This window comes from Miscanthus floridulus, chromosome 10 (assembly GCF_019320115.1).
Source record: "Miscanthus floridulus cultivar M001 chromosome 10, ASM1932011v1, whole genome shotgun sequence".
Lineage (NCBI taxonomy): Eukaryota > Viridiplantae > Streptophyta > Magnoliopsida > Poales > Poaceae > Miscanthus > Miscanthus floridulus.
Window position 1 is genome coordinate 89,522,110 of NC_089589.1, and position 19,822 is coordinate 89,541,931.

General features: G+C 39.8%; 1 non-coding gene across 1 annotated transcript; it reads left to right on the forward strand.

Moving 5' to 3' along the window:
- The first annotated feature begins 9,518 nt into the window (after window positions 1-9,518).
- LOC136490481 (small nucleolar RNA R71) lies at window positions 9,519-9,625 on the forward strand. Its single transcript, XR_010767759.1, has one exon. It is a non-coding gene; the product is annotated as a small nucleolar RNA R71 (small nucleolar RNA).
- Window positions 9,626-19,822: the final 10,197 nt, after the last annotated feature.

Below are 19,822 nucleotides of genomic sequence, written 5' to 3' on the forward strand. Positions count from 1 at the left end.
TAGATATCTCATTCCTATGTCATCAGTGCCTACTTGGGTATGTTGAAAATTGACTCCCAATTGATAATAACTCAAAGAGAACATCAATTCTTGATGAATACATTAGTTCCTTGTAGATGACCCAACAAATTATCCATCTACGCTTGATGGTGATCTCTCATCCAGAGGCATAACCTATACTTCCAAGTGAAGCACCAGAACGTATGAAACCTTCGTCTTGCAACTTCTTCAACTTGGCTACCCCCCTTAAGAAAAGATCAAACAGGGGACACAAAAGGGTAACTTGCACCTCCTTCCAAATGAGCTAACTAGTATCAAGACGTTCTATCATCCCAATGATACTCTTGTATATGGGCAAGAATAAGAAATCTGAAATTCCTCATGAGTAGAAAAACAGCAGCACAGTAAAACAGCTGTAACTCTTAGTCTATTATTCCAATGAAGTTGTAGCTTATACCGTTGTAAAGCTTATTGAATCCTCCACAACTTCCTTATAGTATACTTTTCCAAATTCTGCAGTTCAAGTAGTCAAAAATAGGGCACAACAGAAATTGCTCCATGCTTTTAAACAGCACAGGTGCATTGTCTTGTGATAACTCCATAACCAAAATAGCTATCAGGGTGATTCTTATGGTCAGAGAAAGATATTGAAGTCTACTATTGTCCAGAAATTTTCTCATGATTTTTGGTCTTCCAAATAGATATATAAGCTGATAAAGATAGGTTGCTCCAAAAGACAAGATAGAGGAAATAGGAGAAACCAAAACCCTACTATTTATTGCGTTAATCCTTATACTTTAGGCCAATAAACTAAATGAAATTGTGAGAACACCCAACAAGATCATTGCAATCATTACAAAGATGCAAAATAATCATATGCATAATGATAATTCAACAAAGCAATAAAGGTGCACAACTCAATCATTGACTCAACTTGCGATACTATCGTCCTCATTGTACTAGGGGTAACAATCCTAAGACTCATCTTTAGATTATGCAAGAAGGTGATGAGGGATAGTTCTAAAAGCATATCAAATCAAGGAGTGAAGATGAGAACAAAGACTTCAAAATAAGCACCATGGTAGAGATGAATAACAAGGGTAGAGATATAGTAGAGAAGAAAATATCAAGGTTCATAGAGCAAAAGTTTTTGTAGCAACTTCTAAACCTTAAAACGATCAGTTTCTACTAGGCTTGCATCCTATAGTCAGCTCTGATACCACTTTGTAGCACCCAATTTTAAGAACAAAACCAGCTATGCACCATATGTGAGCCCAGGAAGTCCAATCTCACATATAGCTACAGATAAAGGTAATATCAATAGACAATGCTTAATATATAATATACTTAGTATAAAGGACATAACCTTAGATAGCAAACAGTAGAAAGACAACTCTGATCTTCAGGTGAAGACTACAGTTCCATAGGGACAACTAAGCCTAATTCCTCCAAACTCTACCAATCTGGTACCCATCCGAGATTTTTCCAAATATTTGAAAAGTAAAGCAAGCGTAAGTACATGTCATACTCAACAAATATAACATGGGGTTCATGAGGCTCAAAAGGCTGACACTGGTTCAACTGCGATTAGCTTTTAACGAGTCATGATTTTAGCAATTGAGTAGCAACAAGTTTATTCACAAGCCCATATAAACACATAATCAGGTAAAAATGAATAATGAATAGCATAAATAGTAATCATTAGTGAGCATCTTTATCATCAATATCATCAGTGTTCATCATCTATTCCATAAGGGCCCAAGACCGCTTGTGACTGTGAGCACGGCTGATATACCAGTTTTACACTCTGTAGAGGTTGTACACTTTCACTGAAGTCGTGATTTACCCTTTTGCCTGAGGCGGCCAACCTCTTGACCCACTACCAAGGAAGGTCGGTAGGGTTCACTATGAAGCCTTTCAAAGGTTCGTCTAACAAGTTAGGGCCATTAGATTTACTCAGCAAACAGATATAGGAACCCCCCTATCGAATGGCATAATTTCATCACAACTATACACATAAGAGTAGAGGTTGTCCTATACCTAATTCGGCAAGCCATTCTAATGCCAAGAAAGGTAACCACTAACAAGCTAGAAATGGTCCTCATACTAAGCTAAAGCTAGAGCCATGTAGCTGTCATTGCTATACTGTAAGTCCTGGATGTTCGCTTACAGATAAGTCCTTAGGGAGAGGAATCTAGAGCACCATAAAATAGCCCAATGCTCTAGCCCCCTTGTGCCATGTTGCTAAAAAACATATTTTAATGTTTATTGCATATACCATTAGTCAAGTTATAAGATCATGGCCTTAGTTGAGCACTAGCAAAGCTACCCAATGCAGTAACCCAAAGGTGTTAAGGAATCTAGGATATCAATTAGCTAGAAAAATTACTACGGTTGCCAAGGTAGACACATGCAGCATGAATTAAATGATTAAAGGTGTATAGGACAACAAGGAAGATCCCATGCTATACTTGCCTTAAAACTCTGATCCTTCTTCAAGTCCAAAACTTCAAAGGAATTCCTTCTTGATCAACACATAAAGCTCATCGATTGGACAAGATCATAAAGCACCACACAAGCATCCATGCAATCATACACAAAGCAAACAATAGATCTAAATTAAAATAGTACACCAAACATGTGAAATAGCAAGTGAAAAGGTTTAAAAGACGTTCTACACACACAGGCAAGAAGAGCACACTAATAGGAGCTACGGTTTGAAAGAAACGGCTATTGAAAGATCTACTCATAAGAGAAAATATAAAACTATAAGCTTCATGTGTTTTAATTATATAAAAGCTTATATAAATTGAATTAAGTCGAATTTAGATTTGAATTATAAAACTAAAGTAAAAAAATCATATTTTATTTATAAAATCTAGTTGCATAATTATTATTCAAATTAGAGTTTAAACCATGAAATTCTAAAAATAGTGACATGATAAACATTGTTACTAACACGTAGATTACGTCATTACGAACCTAACGCAACTTGAACGGGTCAAATCAGAGCTAAAACTGAGAAGATATGGCCTAATGAAGACAGCGACAATTTTGTAAATAGATGGAACTTGATTTTTGAAATTAAAATAAATAAAATCTGATTATAAACCGGCCAAGGACTGCGGGTTTAATTCCAAGAAAATGCAGGGGGGCTTTAGCAAAACTATAAGGATGGTAGGTTATATACTTAAAAACTTGGAGGACTCTTTAGCAAAATTACCTGCAAAGGGGTATCTTCTAATCTAGGCCGTTGGATCAAAGATGGACGGCTACCGAGGGTTGGGAGGATTTCTCCGGCCGGCACAGTGACTCTGGCATGGTGGTGGCCATTAACGGCGGCGAGGAGCTCACCAGCATGCACGGGGAAATGCCTATGGGCCATGTTACGACACGGGGAAGGCACCGAGAGAGAGAGCGGAGCATGACAAACTCACATAGGGGGTAAATCAAGGATGAGGATGGCATGGAGACGACTAGGGCTCATTGGAGCGGATGATGGCTCCCTACGAAGATTCAATGGCAGTTAACAGGGCATGGAGAGCAAGAGAGAGCAAGAGGCTAGGCTAGAAAGCTTTGTCACCTGGTAACGAAGGGAGGCAAGCGCTTGGAGACAGCACAGCGGCTTCCATCGTCGGGCACGACCATGGTGGCTTTGACCTCGCATCGGAGAGATCCAAAACATGGCAGGCGGGTGCTAGGGCTTGAGGTGGCATTGCCAGGGAGCAAGGCAGAGGCAGCGGCTTAGTTTTATACGTGCACTAGTCGTGGGAAGCACGCCAAATCCTAGGACGGTACGTGCGGCGGCGGGACTTCATCGGGACAGAGTTTGCTCCGGGCACGAGAGGTAGGGGACGGCGCCGACTACCAGGTGTAGCATGGCAGTGGCACAGGGCGAGGGCCAGGTTGTTAGCCAAACAGAGAGGGAAAGGGCATGTCCACGCTTAGGCTTAGGTTGCTAGGCCTCGGCTTTGGTGGGGAGAGGGGAAGTGGGAGCGAGCCTGCCTAGAGGGGAGCTAGGCCTCAGGGTGGAGCGGGCCTGCGCGGCTTGGGCCTGCATGAGAGAGTGGGAGAGGCGCAAGCCGATTGGAGTGGGCCAAGGGGAAAGGAGGAATCGGGCCAAGTGGATTGGCCTTTGGGCCAGATAGGGAGAGGGAGGCACCTTTTCCTTTTCTTTTTATTGTTTTTCAAAACCACTTTAAAAGAGTTTGAATCCTTTTGAATTTTGGACAAAGCCACTCATATTAATAAATCAAATGCGTAAGCATGTATGCTCAAAGATGTTTGTACATCCTACGATGAATTTTTATTTAAAGAAAAAAATATTATTTTCCTATATTTCATGAGCACAAAATTAATAATAAAACCGTTTTAACTCTATTAAAAAACAAAATTTATGGTGTTACAGTTGACATCACTAGAATTCAAATCACATCTCAAGTGACGAATACAGATGTTGCACTACTCACAAATTCCATCATGTGAGTCATGGTAAGTATGATCAACAAAGGTGAGATAGTCTTACTCATGGAGTCTAAACATGATGAGTAGTTATCTTTTAATTTCTTGCATTCCACTGCATGTTTACTTGGAAAAATCCTTGCATCCATTCCGTTTAATTTGAAATTTTTTCATATGAAATCCACAACATGTTTAGTTCCTTTCATATATCCATCCCACTTGCATCTTTATGAAAAAAAGAAAAAAAATATGAGCACATGAAGGCTCATGATTAGTAAAAAACAAAAATTCCTTGCCATGATCATGCTCTTTCATCTCCATTTAAGTACATCTCTATAGTACTTTCATGCTACCCTTGTCTGCCATAGTAAGTTTTGGTTTGGAAGTAATGGACATACTTCCAAAGGCTTTTTAAATTAAGTGTGGTGGTTAGGTTAAATTGCCTTCCTTAATCAAATTAGACATGGAGTCCAGTTTGGTTATTGAACTCAAAATTGCTTTAGTGGGCACTGGTTATTTCTAAACTAACCCCTACAAGGAACTCTCAAATTCAATCAGGGTAAGTCAAGAGATAAATTCACATAAAACATGAAACAAGGCATGTGATGAACTCCAATAACTTTGCACAAAAAAGACCCAGCTCATTCTTCATGGAAGGAAGAACTGTGAGTATCAAAAATTTATTCACTTATCTTTTATTGCAAGTTACCTATGCCTTGAACCATGTTAGAATGCAGCAACCACATAAAATTTGCTACAAGAACAAAATCTATGCTAAAGTAATCCTAAAACCATCCTTTCATTATCATAGAGGAAAATTACATAAGTTATGGACAACAACCCATGTTTCAAATTCATTGTATTCCCTTGGGTATGTGTCCATTAACATTTTACAGGAAGAATGAATATAAGCTATGCATGTTCAAGGTTTGGTATGAACCTACCAAACCACCACTATAGTTGTGGAAGTGGATGAACAAATTGATAGGCTAAGGCAACATCAAAAGACAACCTAGCATTAAGCTTTCCTAAGACTAAAGCTTGGATGCTGATGAGAAGCAGAATGCAACCCACTTTGTATTATCCAGAATACGTCTGCTCCCATCATGTTCGGAGATACCGATTCACACGTCGACAGTAAGAACCAAGACAACGAGATGCCACTACATCATGGCGTGTAATCACCTGTCAACAAAATGTCATCAATCAGTGGTGGTCTGTCGATGATGTCTCGTGAAATCATGAACAACCATGGGCACACCAAGACATCCCTAAGTCATTGGTGATGAAGCTTTCATGCAAATTCCAATGAGGTTCCTTCCTCGACTATCAAGATGGCTGGCGTATCACTAACAAACAAAGAAGAAGAACTCTCTGCCATGCCATTAGAGGATAAAGACAACCAAGGAACAACTTGAGTTTGTATCTCCAATGGACCCCAAGTCATCAACCAAGAATCAACAAAAATCAAGAAAGGCTGATAGAAGAAGAGCAAGCAATAGTCTGTATCCTCATCAGATGGTGCAAAGACAAAGCTTAATGTAAGGAAAGGTCTTGCTCAATGGACCATGAGCTCTCACCCATAGGTAAATTGGACGTACCTCCTTCAGTTAGTTCTATCACTGATCATCTAAGTAAAAAAGGAAGGATAAAAACATAAGGTATGTTCAACCAAACTTGATGCAACATTGAATCACATTCATATGAGAGTTCTATCATCCAAACTTGCTTTTGCACTCCGCAAAATTTAGGTCTAGGGGATGGAGTTCTTTAAAATATCTCAAAACATGTTGCTAATTTGTCTTGGTTGCTACATTGAATCACATTCATATGAGAGTTCTATCATCCAAACTTGCTTTTGCACTCTGCAAAATTTAGGTCTGGGGGATGGAGTTCTTTAAAATATCTCAAAACATGTTGCTAATTTGTCTTGGTTATCTCTACCTTTATGCCATGCTTAAACTGCTAAATCACAAGTAAAAATTTAAATAATCATACTCCTTTGGTTCACCATACATATTCTTGTTTCTACTTGAATGAATCTCTTTAGTCTTTCAAACTTTCTTATTCTATTATAAGTATGCTTTGGAATATTATTCGAACATAATTATTAAATCAAAACATATTTGTATAGAATTTTGTTGTATATGTGGACTAACCCTTGCGGGCAAATATTCAAATTTTATTGGGAATGTTAGGAGATCATTCGTAGAAACAAATCAAGGTTTGAGGTATTCTTCAAAACAATTTTGCACATCTTTGCCTGAACCTTGTTGAAAATGTGAAGTAGTGATGAATAATAAAGGCATATTATTTAAAACATGGGATATAGATTGACCTTTAACTCCATGGCAACAGTATCGTTACTTTGAATCATTTGTATACTCCTTCGGGTATGTATTTTCTACTAATCCCTTATAGAGAATAAATAATGAGAGGAGCAGAAGGTTCGATCAAAATACCAAGAAAGAACAAAAGATGGCATGATGAAAGAGTGAGAAAGAAGGAGTGCAACATATGAGACTAGATGCTCATGAACAACTCAAGATGCAAGGGAGGAAAGGACCACTGAAAGTTGTTGTTGGCATTTCTTAGCATCACTTGTTACTAGGTTGTCATCCCTAGCATAATCCTAGAAATGCGTGGTTGGTAATTATTAATGACACTTATAAACTTCAAAGAAAATTGCATATATTAAAGTATCTGCAAGCGCACAGATAATAAACTATTGTAGCATTTCACCCGGGAGTATACCAGGTATCGTTATTTATATTTTTACCATAGGGAGGAACTTATGGAGTGGTGTTGGCATAGAGATATTGACAAATATGCATACTTATGATAATAATCACTCTCAAGCTATTGGAGGGGTAAGTCAAAGGGTAAATAAATGATAAGTGTAAGATAATAGTGGTATTCCAGAGATAGAAATAGAGACTCAAAAAATGTAATATAGAGCAAAAGATTCCTAAGTCATTACTTATCTACTACGTCTTTTGTACACCCTAATATATACACTCTCATCTATAGTATAACTAACTTTGTATCTATGCATAAGGAACATTACTAAGGAAGATCAAGAACAGAGCTTGTCTACCTTCGCAATCACGTTCTATGTGGTCTACAAAACTTGCAGAATCTACATCTAATATGGATTGTGAATGAAATCCTAGAAGTTCACTAAAGTTCTTCCAAGGGATAGAAAATTCCTGCCCAAAAAAACCTAAATGAAACTTCTAAGTCGGTAGGTTGCAATGTACATAGGAATTCAATGGTTAGAAGCTTGCACCCTTGCTCATCAATATCCCAGGCATTTTCCCATCCTACGGTCTTAAAGATAAGATCAAATTCAGAATTCGTACCTATGGACTGGAGCAAGGCTAGATCATAGGATGGAGTAAGGACAAAATCTTGGTTCTTCAACATCTTGTATATGTCCTTCTCTCAGTCTCCTCGGAGCTTCAGCTGCTTTTCTTGGAGTAGAACATTCTTCTCTATAGGGGCAACTTAGGATGATTGTCCAACAGCGGGGGATGGAGGATCGATATACATGTCGGCACTCGCCTAGGATGATGAACTCCTTGTTGAATGAAACGAGGTCACCCGCTTGATCTTGCCTAGCAGCTTGCTCATCTTCCTCCCAGCGAGGGTTTAGGATTTTGAGTCCTCCAAACCGGACTTCTCCATTCAGGTTTATTCTTCGGGTGCATCTATTGGTCCCAGAGATAGAGACCTTAACGGTGCACTTGTTTTTCATGCCACTCCAAATTAGAGTATTGTTTCGCTCTTGGCTTGAAGGCGAATCGCTCTTCCTTTCCATTGATATGGAATTTAATTTCTCTAGCTCTAACATCAATGTGAGCATTTGTAGTGCTCAGAAAGGGTCTCCCGAGAATGAGGGTGTCTTCATGTCTTCCTGCATGTCAAGTACTACAAAATCTACAAGAACGAAAAAGTTTTGTATTTTTACCGGAATATTTTCGGCGATTCCCGTAGGATAGCGGACCGATTGGTTGGCTAGTTACAAGCACATTGATGTTGGTGTGAGTGTTGAATAGTTGAGCTTGTCGAAGACCTTTTTGGGCATGACACTGACACTTGCTCCAAGATCGCACAACACATTCTCGAAGTTTTAGCTTCCGATCGAACAATCGATAGTGGGACATCCTGGATCCTTCTTCTTGACAGGTGAAGTATTTAGGATGGACACACTACACTCCTCCATTAACTTGATTACCTCGATGGAAGGCAGTGGTCTTTTGTTGTTGAGGATGTCTCAAACTGCTCATCTATTTTGGTTCTCCAATTTCTGTCCTTGTTGGGTATGGTGGATCATGAGTAGACTTGCCACCTCTTGTAGTTATGGCATTTACCTTCTCAAGGTTAGTAGCAAAAGGCAGAGCAGCAACCAACTGGGCTAATGGTGATTCTATCTTTTTATTATAGCTAAGTTGGTCTTTTATAGTAGAAGAAAAACTATCTATTTTAGTATTTATGCTTTCTAGGACCTTATCATTAAAAGCAAGCTTCTTAGAAATATTCTCATTAATCCTAGCTTATTCTAAGATCAGGTCTCTCAAGGATGGTTGCTTTGGGGTATTAGAGTAATTACATGGGTACTTACGTTGGTAAGTCGACCATTGTTGTCTATTCCACCCTTGTCTCTGTTGTTGTGGAGAAGAGTTGTTGATGATGTTTTCATCCTCTTGATATTCAGGGAATTCTACCCCCAAATATTCTCCACATACATTTTGAGCATTAAATGCATCTTGAATAGCCTGACGATCTTTCTTGTAATTGGCTCGTTGTTCAAGCCAATTCAACGGTGTGTCCATCTTAGTTGATACTGCACACACCTCTTCTAGTACTTCTTCACTCTTATTACATGATTGGATGTTGCATGATGACCAGCCTTGATTAGAGGCTATCTTTTCTATAAGAATTTCACCTTTTCTAGGGGTGAGTGACATAAATGATCCTCTAGCAGTGGCATCGAGTTGTTCATGAGCTTTTTGAGTTAATCCATGGTAGAAACTTTGCATGAGCAACCAACTTCCATCTCATGATGAGGACAATCTGAAATGTATTCTTGAAAATGTTCCCATGCTTCTAGAATGGTTTCTCCTTTCTGCTGTTGGACGTTTGAAATCTTTCCTCTTAAGGCATTTGTCTTGCCTATAGGGAAGAACTTTTCTAGAAAGGCCTTTGAACCTCTTGCCCATGTGTTGATGTGATCTTTGTTGATGTAGAACCATTGCTTCGCTCTTCCCACTAGTGAGAATGGAAATAGGTGGAATAGTATGATGTCTTGAGCAATGTCCTTGATGACTACTGTGCTTCTAATCTCCAAAAAATTCTGAAGGTGAGCACTAGCATCTTCATATGCCTTTCCACTAAATGGAGTAGCTTGCACCATGCTGATGAGGCTTGGCTTGAGCTCAAACTCAAGGTTATTGGTTTTGAGTGTTGGTCCAGTGCGGATGTTCTCAGTGCTTGGAGTAGACAATTCACGCAGAGTCTTCTCAGCCATGACTTCAGGAACTGGTGTTGAGCTTCCTCTTGATTCGGTTGATTCTAATTGGAAATTGTTGGTGAATCACAACCAAGTCTGCAATACCCTATATAAGATATGAACAAAGACAAACAAGGGTAAGCCTACTAAGGCAGAGGTTATGATTTTATCAATAAGTATTTATTTGGTCAATTCTCTTAGCCACGTGCCCCTACCCGGCAACGGCGCCAGAAATACTTGTTGGCATTTCTTAGCATCACTTGTTACTAGGTTGTCATCCCTAGCATAATGCCAGAAATGTGTGGTTGGTAATTATTAATGACACTTGTAAACTTTAGAGAAAATTGTATATATTAAAGTATCCGCAAGCGCACAGATAATGTACCATTATAGCATTTCACCCAGGAGTATACCAGGTATCGTTATTTACATTTTTACCACAGTGAGGAGCTTATGGAGTGGTGTTGTCATAGAGATATTGACAAATATGCATACTTATGATAATAATCACTCTCATTCTATTGCAGGGGTAAATCAAAGGGTAAATAAATGATAAGTGTAAGGTAATAGTGGTATCCCATAGATAGAAATAGAGACCCATAAAATATAGTATAGCTAAGCAGGAGATTCGTTAAGAGCAAAAGATTCCTAAGTCATTACTTATCTACTAAGTCTTTTGTACACCCTAATATATACACTCTCATCTATAGTATAACTAACTTTGGATCTATGCATAAGGAACATTACTAAGGAAGATCAAGAATAGAGCTTGTCTACCTTCTCAATCACGTTCTTCGTGCTCTACAAACGGGGAGTGGACTACAAAGGACTCAATGGGAGTGTCACATCCATGATCTACCACAAGACCTAGAGTATAGAGGGCATCTGCAAGCAAACAATATCTAAGCACCATGCTTATATAGTGTCAACTACTTAACTCACGCGCATAATGAGCTAAGCGCTTTGCGAACATGTGCATAAACTCATCATTAATCATAACTATATCAAGCATACAACTTGAGCAAACTAGGAACATAATAAATAGCAACACAATAATATTAAAGTAGCACAAAGTCATAAATATAGAGATACAATGGCTATACCAGTCTCCAGATGGTAGATTCATAATCCTAAGCAATAGCCCACACTCTTGTTGAAACTTGCTAGCTAATCTATACTAGAAACTTGAAGAACTAGAGCTCTAATCTCTAATCTCTAGAAACCCTAGTTTTCTATCTAGCCCTAACTTATGATCTGATGACTTGATTCTTCCTAGAGGAGGGGCTGGATTATATAGCCCTAAGGACACAACATGAGCACTTGGATCAAATGGGCTTAAGCAATGGCTTAGATACATCCTAGGAGGTGGTGGGAAACCGATATAGCGACAAGACTGATAGGTGGGCCCCTAGTGGGCCAGGTGGCCCCACTTGGTAGCCTCTCGGCCTCCACTTTGGCATGGAGTCCTCCTGAGTCTTCTGGAACCTTCTGGAGTTGGTTTCGCATTGGAATTCTAATTTTTCCTTTGACATGTAGATCCCCCTTGACGGTTTTCTCATTAAACCCTGCTGAAAACACAGATTCACCAAAACTTGTGGAAATTGTTAGTTTAAACCCCTAAATCTATGTTGGTGATCATTTTCATGTATTATCTCGGATTATATTGATGTTTATAATGGTTGGTAACTACCGTCAATAGTCGTCTACCCTTCATCACATGGTGTCATCATGCTCCAATGATGAAGGTAACATCTTAAGGTAAATGATCATTATTTAAAAAGCTTCCCTTTGATCTTGGTATTCACATAAATGATGAAACAAACATGTCTGAGTTACAACTTTGCTTGATTCTTCCTGATTAACTCAACATGTCTTGTTCCTTAAGCTTGTTCATAGCACCACTTTCTTGATCTCATAATCTTAACCAAATGAGCTAAAATGTTGCATATCTTATCTCTGAAAGATGATAGTCATAATCATGTAAAGTTTGATACATTTGTAAAGATGGACAATCCTTCCATAGGTTAAGCAACTCCACTCTTTTTGACAAATTTATTCAAATATCACAATCATCCTTCTAATCATATCATCCATGTTACAAGAATGAACAATGCACATAACGTCAACCTTAACATGATTCGATGTGCCTAAGGTTAGAGAAGAATAAAAAAGTTTTGGTTCTGTTGGTGTTTTCCCACCAATAGAGCCCATGCACTTGATCTCTACCTTGTCTTTATGAGTAGAACACACTTCGAGCAAACTTTGAGGGAGTTGATCCCCCAAATTCTATAAATGAAAGTTCTGAACTGACAATAATGATGCACACAAGATGTCACCAGTTTCTATTACTAATGGTTGACTTCGAAATGATGCACCTGTCAAACCTAAATCAAACTCAAGACCAAGACAGGTTTGTCAAAATAAGGTGGCACCACCATTGAAAGCGCCACTACTGGAGGCGCCACCTCAAGAATCCTCGTCTTCAAGAGTGAACCGAGGGAGGACGCATGTCTTTCTCTGGCCGAGGGTATCATGACTCTTAGGAGGCCTTCCACCGCTTCAACAATAGACTCACAACCATTGAACAGACAAATGATGCCATACAACGTACGTTACATAATCATACACAATGGCAAGTAAGCATGGGACAAGAGATGGCTAGCCTCCAGCAACAACAGCAACAGCAAAATCAAAATTGGGAGGCTTTGTTCCAGCACCTCCACATTCGGCCACCTCGTTGAGCAACCATGACAACAACCAGCTTAGGGGAGAAGGCATCCCCCTGTATCTAGATAAATATTTCTTTTCCTTTTATTATTCTTAGTTTGCTTTTTATATATATTAAAATAGAAATGATGAATAGTTTCTCTGTTGTAATTCCTTTCAAGTACCTAGTTTTCAGTCTAGAATTCTCCCGAGTTTTAGATAAGATTGTTTTGATATAAGGATTTACTCTAAACTTGAAACAGGTGGGTAGCATATGCTTGATCTAAGTCTAGGTAATTGACGGATATGATATGAGAAGGTCTGAGCTGCTATTTATCTTGTTCCAAGTAACACTAAAGTTTTAGAGATTTATCTTTTGAAAAACAAAAAAATGCTACATGATGAGTTCCTGTATGAGAAAACTTGAATTCCCACCAGAGCCATACATGTTATTTAGGCTAGAAAAACTTCCACATATATGTTGCTTATAATAGCATTGAGTTTTGTCAAGCTTTGTTGACCCTTATGAGAGATTTGTCATGCTCTTAAAATCAAGATCACGTACACACCACCCAAATATGCACTACTCCTACACTGGGGGTAAGAGCAAAAACATGCCTTCCATCTAGATCCACCCAAAAATGTTCTATTCCTACACTAGGAGTGAACACAAAAACATGTCTGCTAGGTTTTCACTCAAAATAAATGCTCCAAGTTCTTGTTGCTATCTCTCTAAAGTTTTGTCGCAGAAAAGAGAAATGGGGCTATGCAAAAGTTATTCATAAAAAAAGAAGAAAAAAAGGAGTTGAAAAAAATGGACAAGTGTCCGAGATATTTAAAACAATGGGTACTTAGATGTCCGCCTAAAAAAAGATAGATGAATAAGATGGCCCCTATTCTCTAGCAAATATTTTCAAGTTTTCAAAAGAGAGAGATAAGTTTCCAAGGAGCAAAGTAGAATTAGGTTAGCCACCATATATTCCACACACATGCACATCTTGATTTGATTTGTATGACTCAGCTTTCTTTGGATCCTGTTGTTTGACTTTACAATATATGCATTGCAAGTATGCCCTAGCTTTCTCCCTACCTATGAACTCCACATAAAGCCTTAATGGTAGGAAGAGAAAAGGCATAACATTATTATTGCCTTGGTGAGGATCCACAAATACCACATATATCGAGAGACTTGAGAGTGTCATACAATGGAATCTCTGAGTTTTATTTTGAAAAACTTATAAAAACTCTAGGAACAATGGTGGAACAAAGAACTTGAGACATAGTGCTTGACTTGATCGTTCTGTCTTTCAATTGCTCAAGACCCAAGTGAAGGCTAAGAAGCCCTATGGTTAAGGTAATATGAGTAAGTTTTAAAGTTAGATCAGTTTATTCTAATCCAGAGGAAAATTCTTGATTGAACGCATGTGTACTTTTGAGGCGTGAAGCATTGTAGCACCTCCTAATCCATTGCTAAGTTTAGCTTTGCTCAAGGGACTGGCAAAGGTTAAGTGTGAGGGAGCTTGTTGATAGTCGTTAACATCAATCATAAACCATCAACATATCCTGCATTTGTACTTAATTCCATCACCAAACATAGGTCTAGGGGTTTAAACTAATAAATTCCACAAGTTTTGGTGAATCTGTGTTTGCAGGAGGATTTAATCAGAAAATCAGGCAAGGTGGACCTATTCGTCAGAGCAAATCATGTTTATCTGCGACGAAACTGACATTGGAAGACTCTAGAACCATCCAGAAGGCAACCCACCAAAGATCGAGCCGAGGCGCTGACTAGTGGGGCTGGCTGGCCTATGGGCCTTACCTGTCAGGCTCTCCTTCATATGTCAGTTCTCCATCCGCCTCTTAGATTGCATCTACGCTCTCCTTTTAACTTGGTTTGATCTGAGGGTCCAGAATTGATGCTACCCCATATATATAGCAGCCCCTACCCCCCTCCGTGGAGCCATCTTAAACCCTAATTCATATCTCTGATTCAGATCAAGACACACCTAGGAGGAATAGGTCTAGAACTTTCCAATGTAGTAGATTAGTAGCTCGGGAGTGAGGGTCGAGTTGGGCTCATGCTCAAGTTCTAGATCTAGTCTTCGAGGCTCGGCAAAGCCTTGTATCTTCACTTCTACATCTTGTAAGACTTATTATCAATTCATCATATTCCTATCTACATGCTATGCTTACTTTTAATATGTATCTTGCTTAGTTGAGGTTATCATTACTTTTGTGTGCGGGTTCATAGAGCGCTTAGCCTGCTAGTTTACCATGGTTGGGCTAAGTAGCCGAGCCGCATGTAAGCATGGTGCTTATACGATGCTTTGCCTATGAGTACACCCTGTTCTCTGGTTGTATAGTAGCAAGTGGGAGGTGACAGTCCCATCTATCCTTCGTAGTCCATACCGAATCGAGTAGGTTCTTAAATTGTAGGACCATAGTCGCGTTAGTAGAGTTATCCTTTTGCGGTGCTCTACTGTCTAAGTGGCATCCCGAAGTGCACAAGAGTAGAGTTAGTCTTAGCTATACTTGGGTGTATATATATATACTTTGACCATGTAATAAGAATATCAAAGGAATCTACCTCACTCGTTGTTCTCCTGAGTTAACTAGTTTACAATATCTTAGTGATCTATCCCCTGAGTGTCATTATGCTCAATTCCTATCAGTTACCTTAACCCCTTGCTCTAGCTATGATGGTATGTTGACTGATAGATACTCCTTTGATATTCAATAATCTTTACTCCATTGTTTCCCTGTGGTAAAATATAAATAACGATACCTGGAATACTCCTGGTAAAATGCTACAATGTTATTCTGTGCGCTTGCAGAATCCTTCATATTCTATTTGCGTTAATAAATACCAACAACCATCATTTGAGGCTCAACAACCTACGATATAAAAATGACTCAAATCAACCATATGGGAAAGCCACCACACCTAGACGTCACAAGCTATGATTATTGGAAGAGGAAGATGTGTGCACACTAGAAATCAATCAATAGAAAGATATGGGAAGTTGTGGAGAAGGACTTTGCGGTGCTTGATCCATCAAGTCCAACCGCAAGAGAAGAAGAGAAGCTTCAACACAATGACATTGCTATTAACCTCTTGTATGAAGCTTTGGATTAGAAGGTGTTTGAGCAAATCAAAGATCTTGAGAGAGCTCATGATGTGTGGACAAGATTGGAGGAGTCATATGATGGCATCAAGGCGGTGAACGGTGCCAAGCTATATATGCTCAATGACAAGTACACATCATTCAAGATGAAGGAAGATGAAACAATACTGGAGATGTTCTATAGGCTCCAAACAACTATCAATGATTTGAAGAGTTTGGGTGAGAAAGTTGAAGACAAGGACTTCTCTCATAGGTTCTTGAGATGCCTACCACCGAGGCTTGATACGTTGGTGACTATTCTTGTGAGAGATGGATTGGATACTTAAGCTATTCAACCCCTCTAGCCATTTAGGACCTTTCACCATGCTTGGCCTTGCGAAAACCAACCAAACTGGTTCAGAAATGGCTAGGCCAGTTTGGAAATGGCAAGGCCGATTTTCCTGCCTATTCCAAACCAATTTGTTTCCAAATCGGTTTTGGATCTATTTTCAATGTGGGAAACTTTGAGATTGCGTTTTAGACTTGTTTTCTACAAGACTAAGACCAGTCCCCACTATATAAATGAGAGGATCATGGCCAATTGAGCAATCTAACTTCAATCATAAAAAACACAACAACTACCCTTTTGCCCTAACTTCCTCTTTACCTTGTTGTTTGTCACATCTCTCATGAGATTTGGCGACGTTCTAGGTGTCCTCGAAAAGGATCATATATCATAGGAGTTCTGGTAAGCATGCTACTCTAAGTTGAAACTTGATGAGATTACGCCAAACTATGTCATTAATAATATCATCGCCCATGAGCTTCGCATGTGCATTAAAAATAACTCTTCTTCACCACCATCACCAAGTGTCAAGATCTTGGCCACCACAAGCAACCACTAGTACAAGAACAAACTATGACAGAAAGAACCAAACTCATGTGAAGAAGAGGAGAGAGATGACGATGAAGAAGAAAGCTCATCAAGTGAAGAGTGCACCCCCAAGAATCATCCACGCACATGCCAACAAGATAAGCATGTGTGCATCATTTTGAGGATGGGGGGTACTCAACAAGCCTTGACCATCTCCATGTCTACATAGAGAGGACCAAGAAGAAGGAGAAGGTCATGAAAAAAGGAGCAAAGAAGGAAGCAAAAGTATGTTGTAACATAAAGGGATCAAGAGTGGAACCTTATGACGATAAGAACCCTAGCTCACCCACATCGTCATGTTACTCATTATGTTCCTCATTATAAAACATCCTCATTATTTATGCAATTTTTATTAATCATGCATTGCATCACTACATATCGTCTAGGTACAATAGTTGTTGAACGAGCAAGTGAAGGAGCTAGAAGATGGAGTGATCTGTGGTCAATTCCCAAAGATGGAGGTGTACAGTGAGCATATCCTAACGATTAAAGAAAACTAACTTAATAAGTATTAAGCAAGTTATCCAGGCAAGCTCATAGCATCCTAACTCCTATATATTTTAAATGCTTTACATGCGTCCTTATGTTATATATATTGTGCATTGAAGTTTATAGGAGTTGTTTAACAAAGTTGTTGCATGATCTACTTTGTCCATATGATATGATATTTTATCCTAGAACTAGCATGTGTAGGATTCTCTAATTGCTTTACCATGTTAGGGATGCGATAGAAGATGAGTGATGGGCTGTCACTCGCGAGATATAGGATATGTTATGTTGGAAAATGATGATGACCATGATTTTGATAAACTGAGACCGGGTGAGAAGTAAGTTAACGATTAATTGACCAATGACTTCCTAATTTGTTTTGTCCCACCTATGTTGAGTAAAGACCATTTGTTGTCTGAACCATTGGTCAAGTGGAACATACTAGACACATACTGAGGATATGGGACACAGGAAGCCTATGTACCTTGTTTTCCAACCGATCTCGAATTGTCAACCACACTTCTGAGGGGAGGCAATGGTAGGCTGCTAGTTAGAACTCTTGAGACAAGCAAGGCTTTGATACCATGGGGACTATGCCTTACTATGTGGCTAGCTCCACCATATTGCCATGCAAACTCTTGGAGTCTTATGTTATATTTAGTCAGGTAAGTCTTGCAAGAGTACAATTCAATACTTAATAGCCCGTTTGGATGTTGGTATTGAGGCCTAGAATTTGGAATTGGCATTGATAGCCCCTAGCTCCATTGTTTGGATGGCCTTGGTATTGGTTTGTGGAAACGGGCTCCAATACCAGGCGACATTCGGGCTCGCCTGCTCAACCTCGCGCACAATACCTGAGGCCACCCCCTCTATATTCATATGAATCGGTAGCTCTGCTTTCTTCCCACACGACGCGCCCATGAAAAAAGCCACCGGCACGGATGGGAAGTGACCCGAGGAGGATGGCGGCATCGCAGATGCCCTCCCTCTCACTCTCGTTTGGCTAGGGTCGAGACCCCCCATGGTCAGTGGCTCCTGAGGTCCGCCTGCCATGGCCGGGGTTGAGCTCCCCCCATGGTGGCTGGCGAGCTTCCCCCGTTGTGGCCGGGGTCAACCTCACCCCATGGCCACATCGGAGCCCCCTCCCCCCCCCCCCCCGCCCTGGTGCCATTGAGATTCGCCCCCGCTTTCCATGGACGTTGTCGTCGAGCTTCCTCCACGGTCAACCTCAGCCCGACATGGGCGCCGCCATCAATCTCCCACCCAAGGTTGAGCTCTGCCTGCCATGGACGCCGACGACGAGTCTGTCCTAACGGCGCGTGAGAGAGTTTCAATTGCATGCTTTTGCATCCAAACAGGAATCAGATTTGAGCTACTTGCTAGGATTCCAAAATCTAATTCAATAGTCATCCAAACAATAATATTTGAATTGTGGCTATTTCAATACTATGGCTGCTTTGGCATTGAACCCAATTCAATTCCAACCCTCTCAATTATCTACATCCATACAGACCCTAAGGTTTATTCTCGATCTAATGTTGCAGGTGAGCTTGTTGAGTTCTATGATTGTTGTGGCAAGTTCATCTTGCTAAATAATAGCCACCAGGAGTAGGCCTTGAGTTATTGTTGTAGGCTCACTCGGTGGGCTCAATTTGGACTTGCGCTTGCCTTTTGCTACCTCTATTCAAACTGTATTGCAGTATCTATGTATAAATATTTTTGAACTATTTGATATCTAGTGCAAAAAAAACTCTGAACTCTGGTGTATAATACCTTCTATTAGAACATAGCTATGCATTATATAATTTCATTATAAAATTGTTGTAACGATGGGTGTGACCCATGATCATCGTTTAGTCTATAAATGTCATAACATCGAGTCTTTTCATGTGGTGACTCGATGCATTACCGGGTTAAGCTTGCTTCAAGGCGTGCTTAGCGTCATGTTGGTGCCCGAGAGCACTTGAATTGGGTTAGATCGAGCAGGTCTGTGGCATGCATGGCACGGGGAGGAGCAGCACGGCGTGGGGCACAGGACACAATGGCGTAGTGGCAGTGGCGCGGCGCGGCGCTTGTGATGATGGTTTGGCAATGTGGACTCGAGATGTCAATGAAAGAGGAAGAAAGTAAGGGAATTGAGAAAAAAATATTGCTTGTTTCCCTTTGTTTGAGGAAGACAGGCATGATTATTAGGGATTAAAAAATATTTTAGGAAAAGGGATTTGCTATAGCATAGTTTTTTTATTATCTTAATAGTCCTCTTTATTGCTTGTTATAGGGAAAGTAGGTTGCTTTTAGTCAATCTGGAGTTGCTCTTAATGGGCTACCAAATGACTTTGCTACTGGGTCTAAAGCATGGGCCTTCAACCAAATACAGTGTTAATGGGCCACTAGTACAATCATTCAGTTCTGTTTCTGTCCAACCAAAGTGTTTTCCCATCATTTTCTTTCTCTTCGGAGATAAAAAAAAACTAAGCAGACTATGTCCATCTTGAGAAGAAATATTGAAAAAGAAATGTTGAAATTTGTGAAGAGAAGCTGACGATGAAACCAACAGCGTGACAACCGACAAGGTATTATGTGCTCCCTCCGTCCCAAAATAAGTGACGTTTTTTA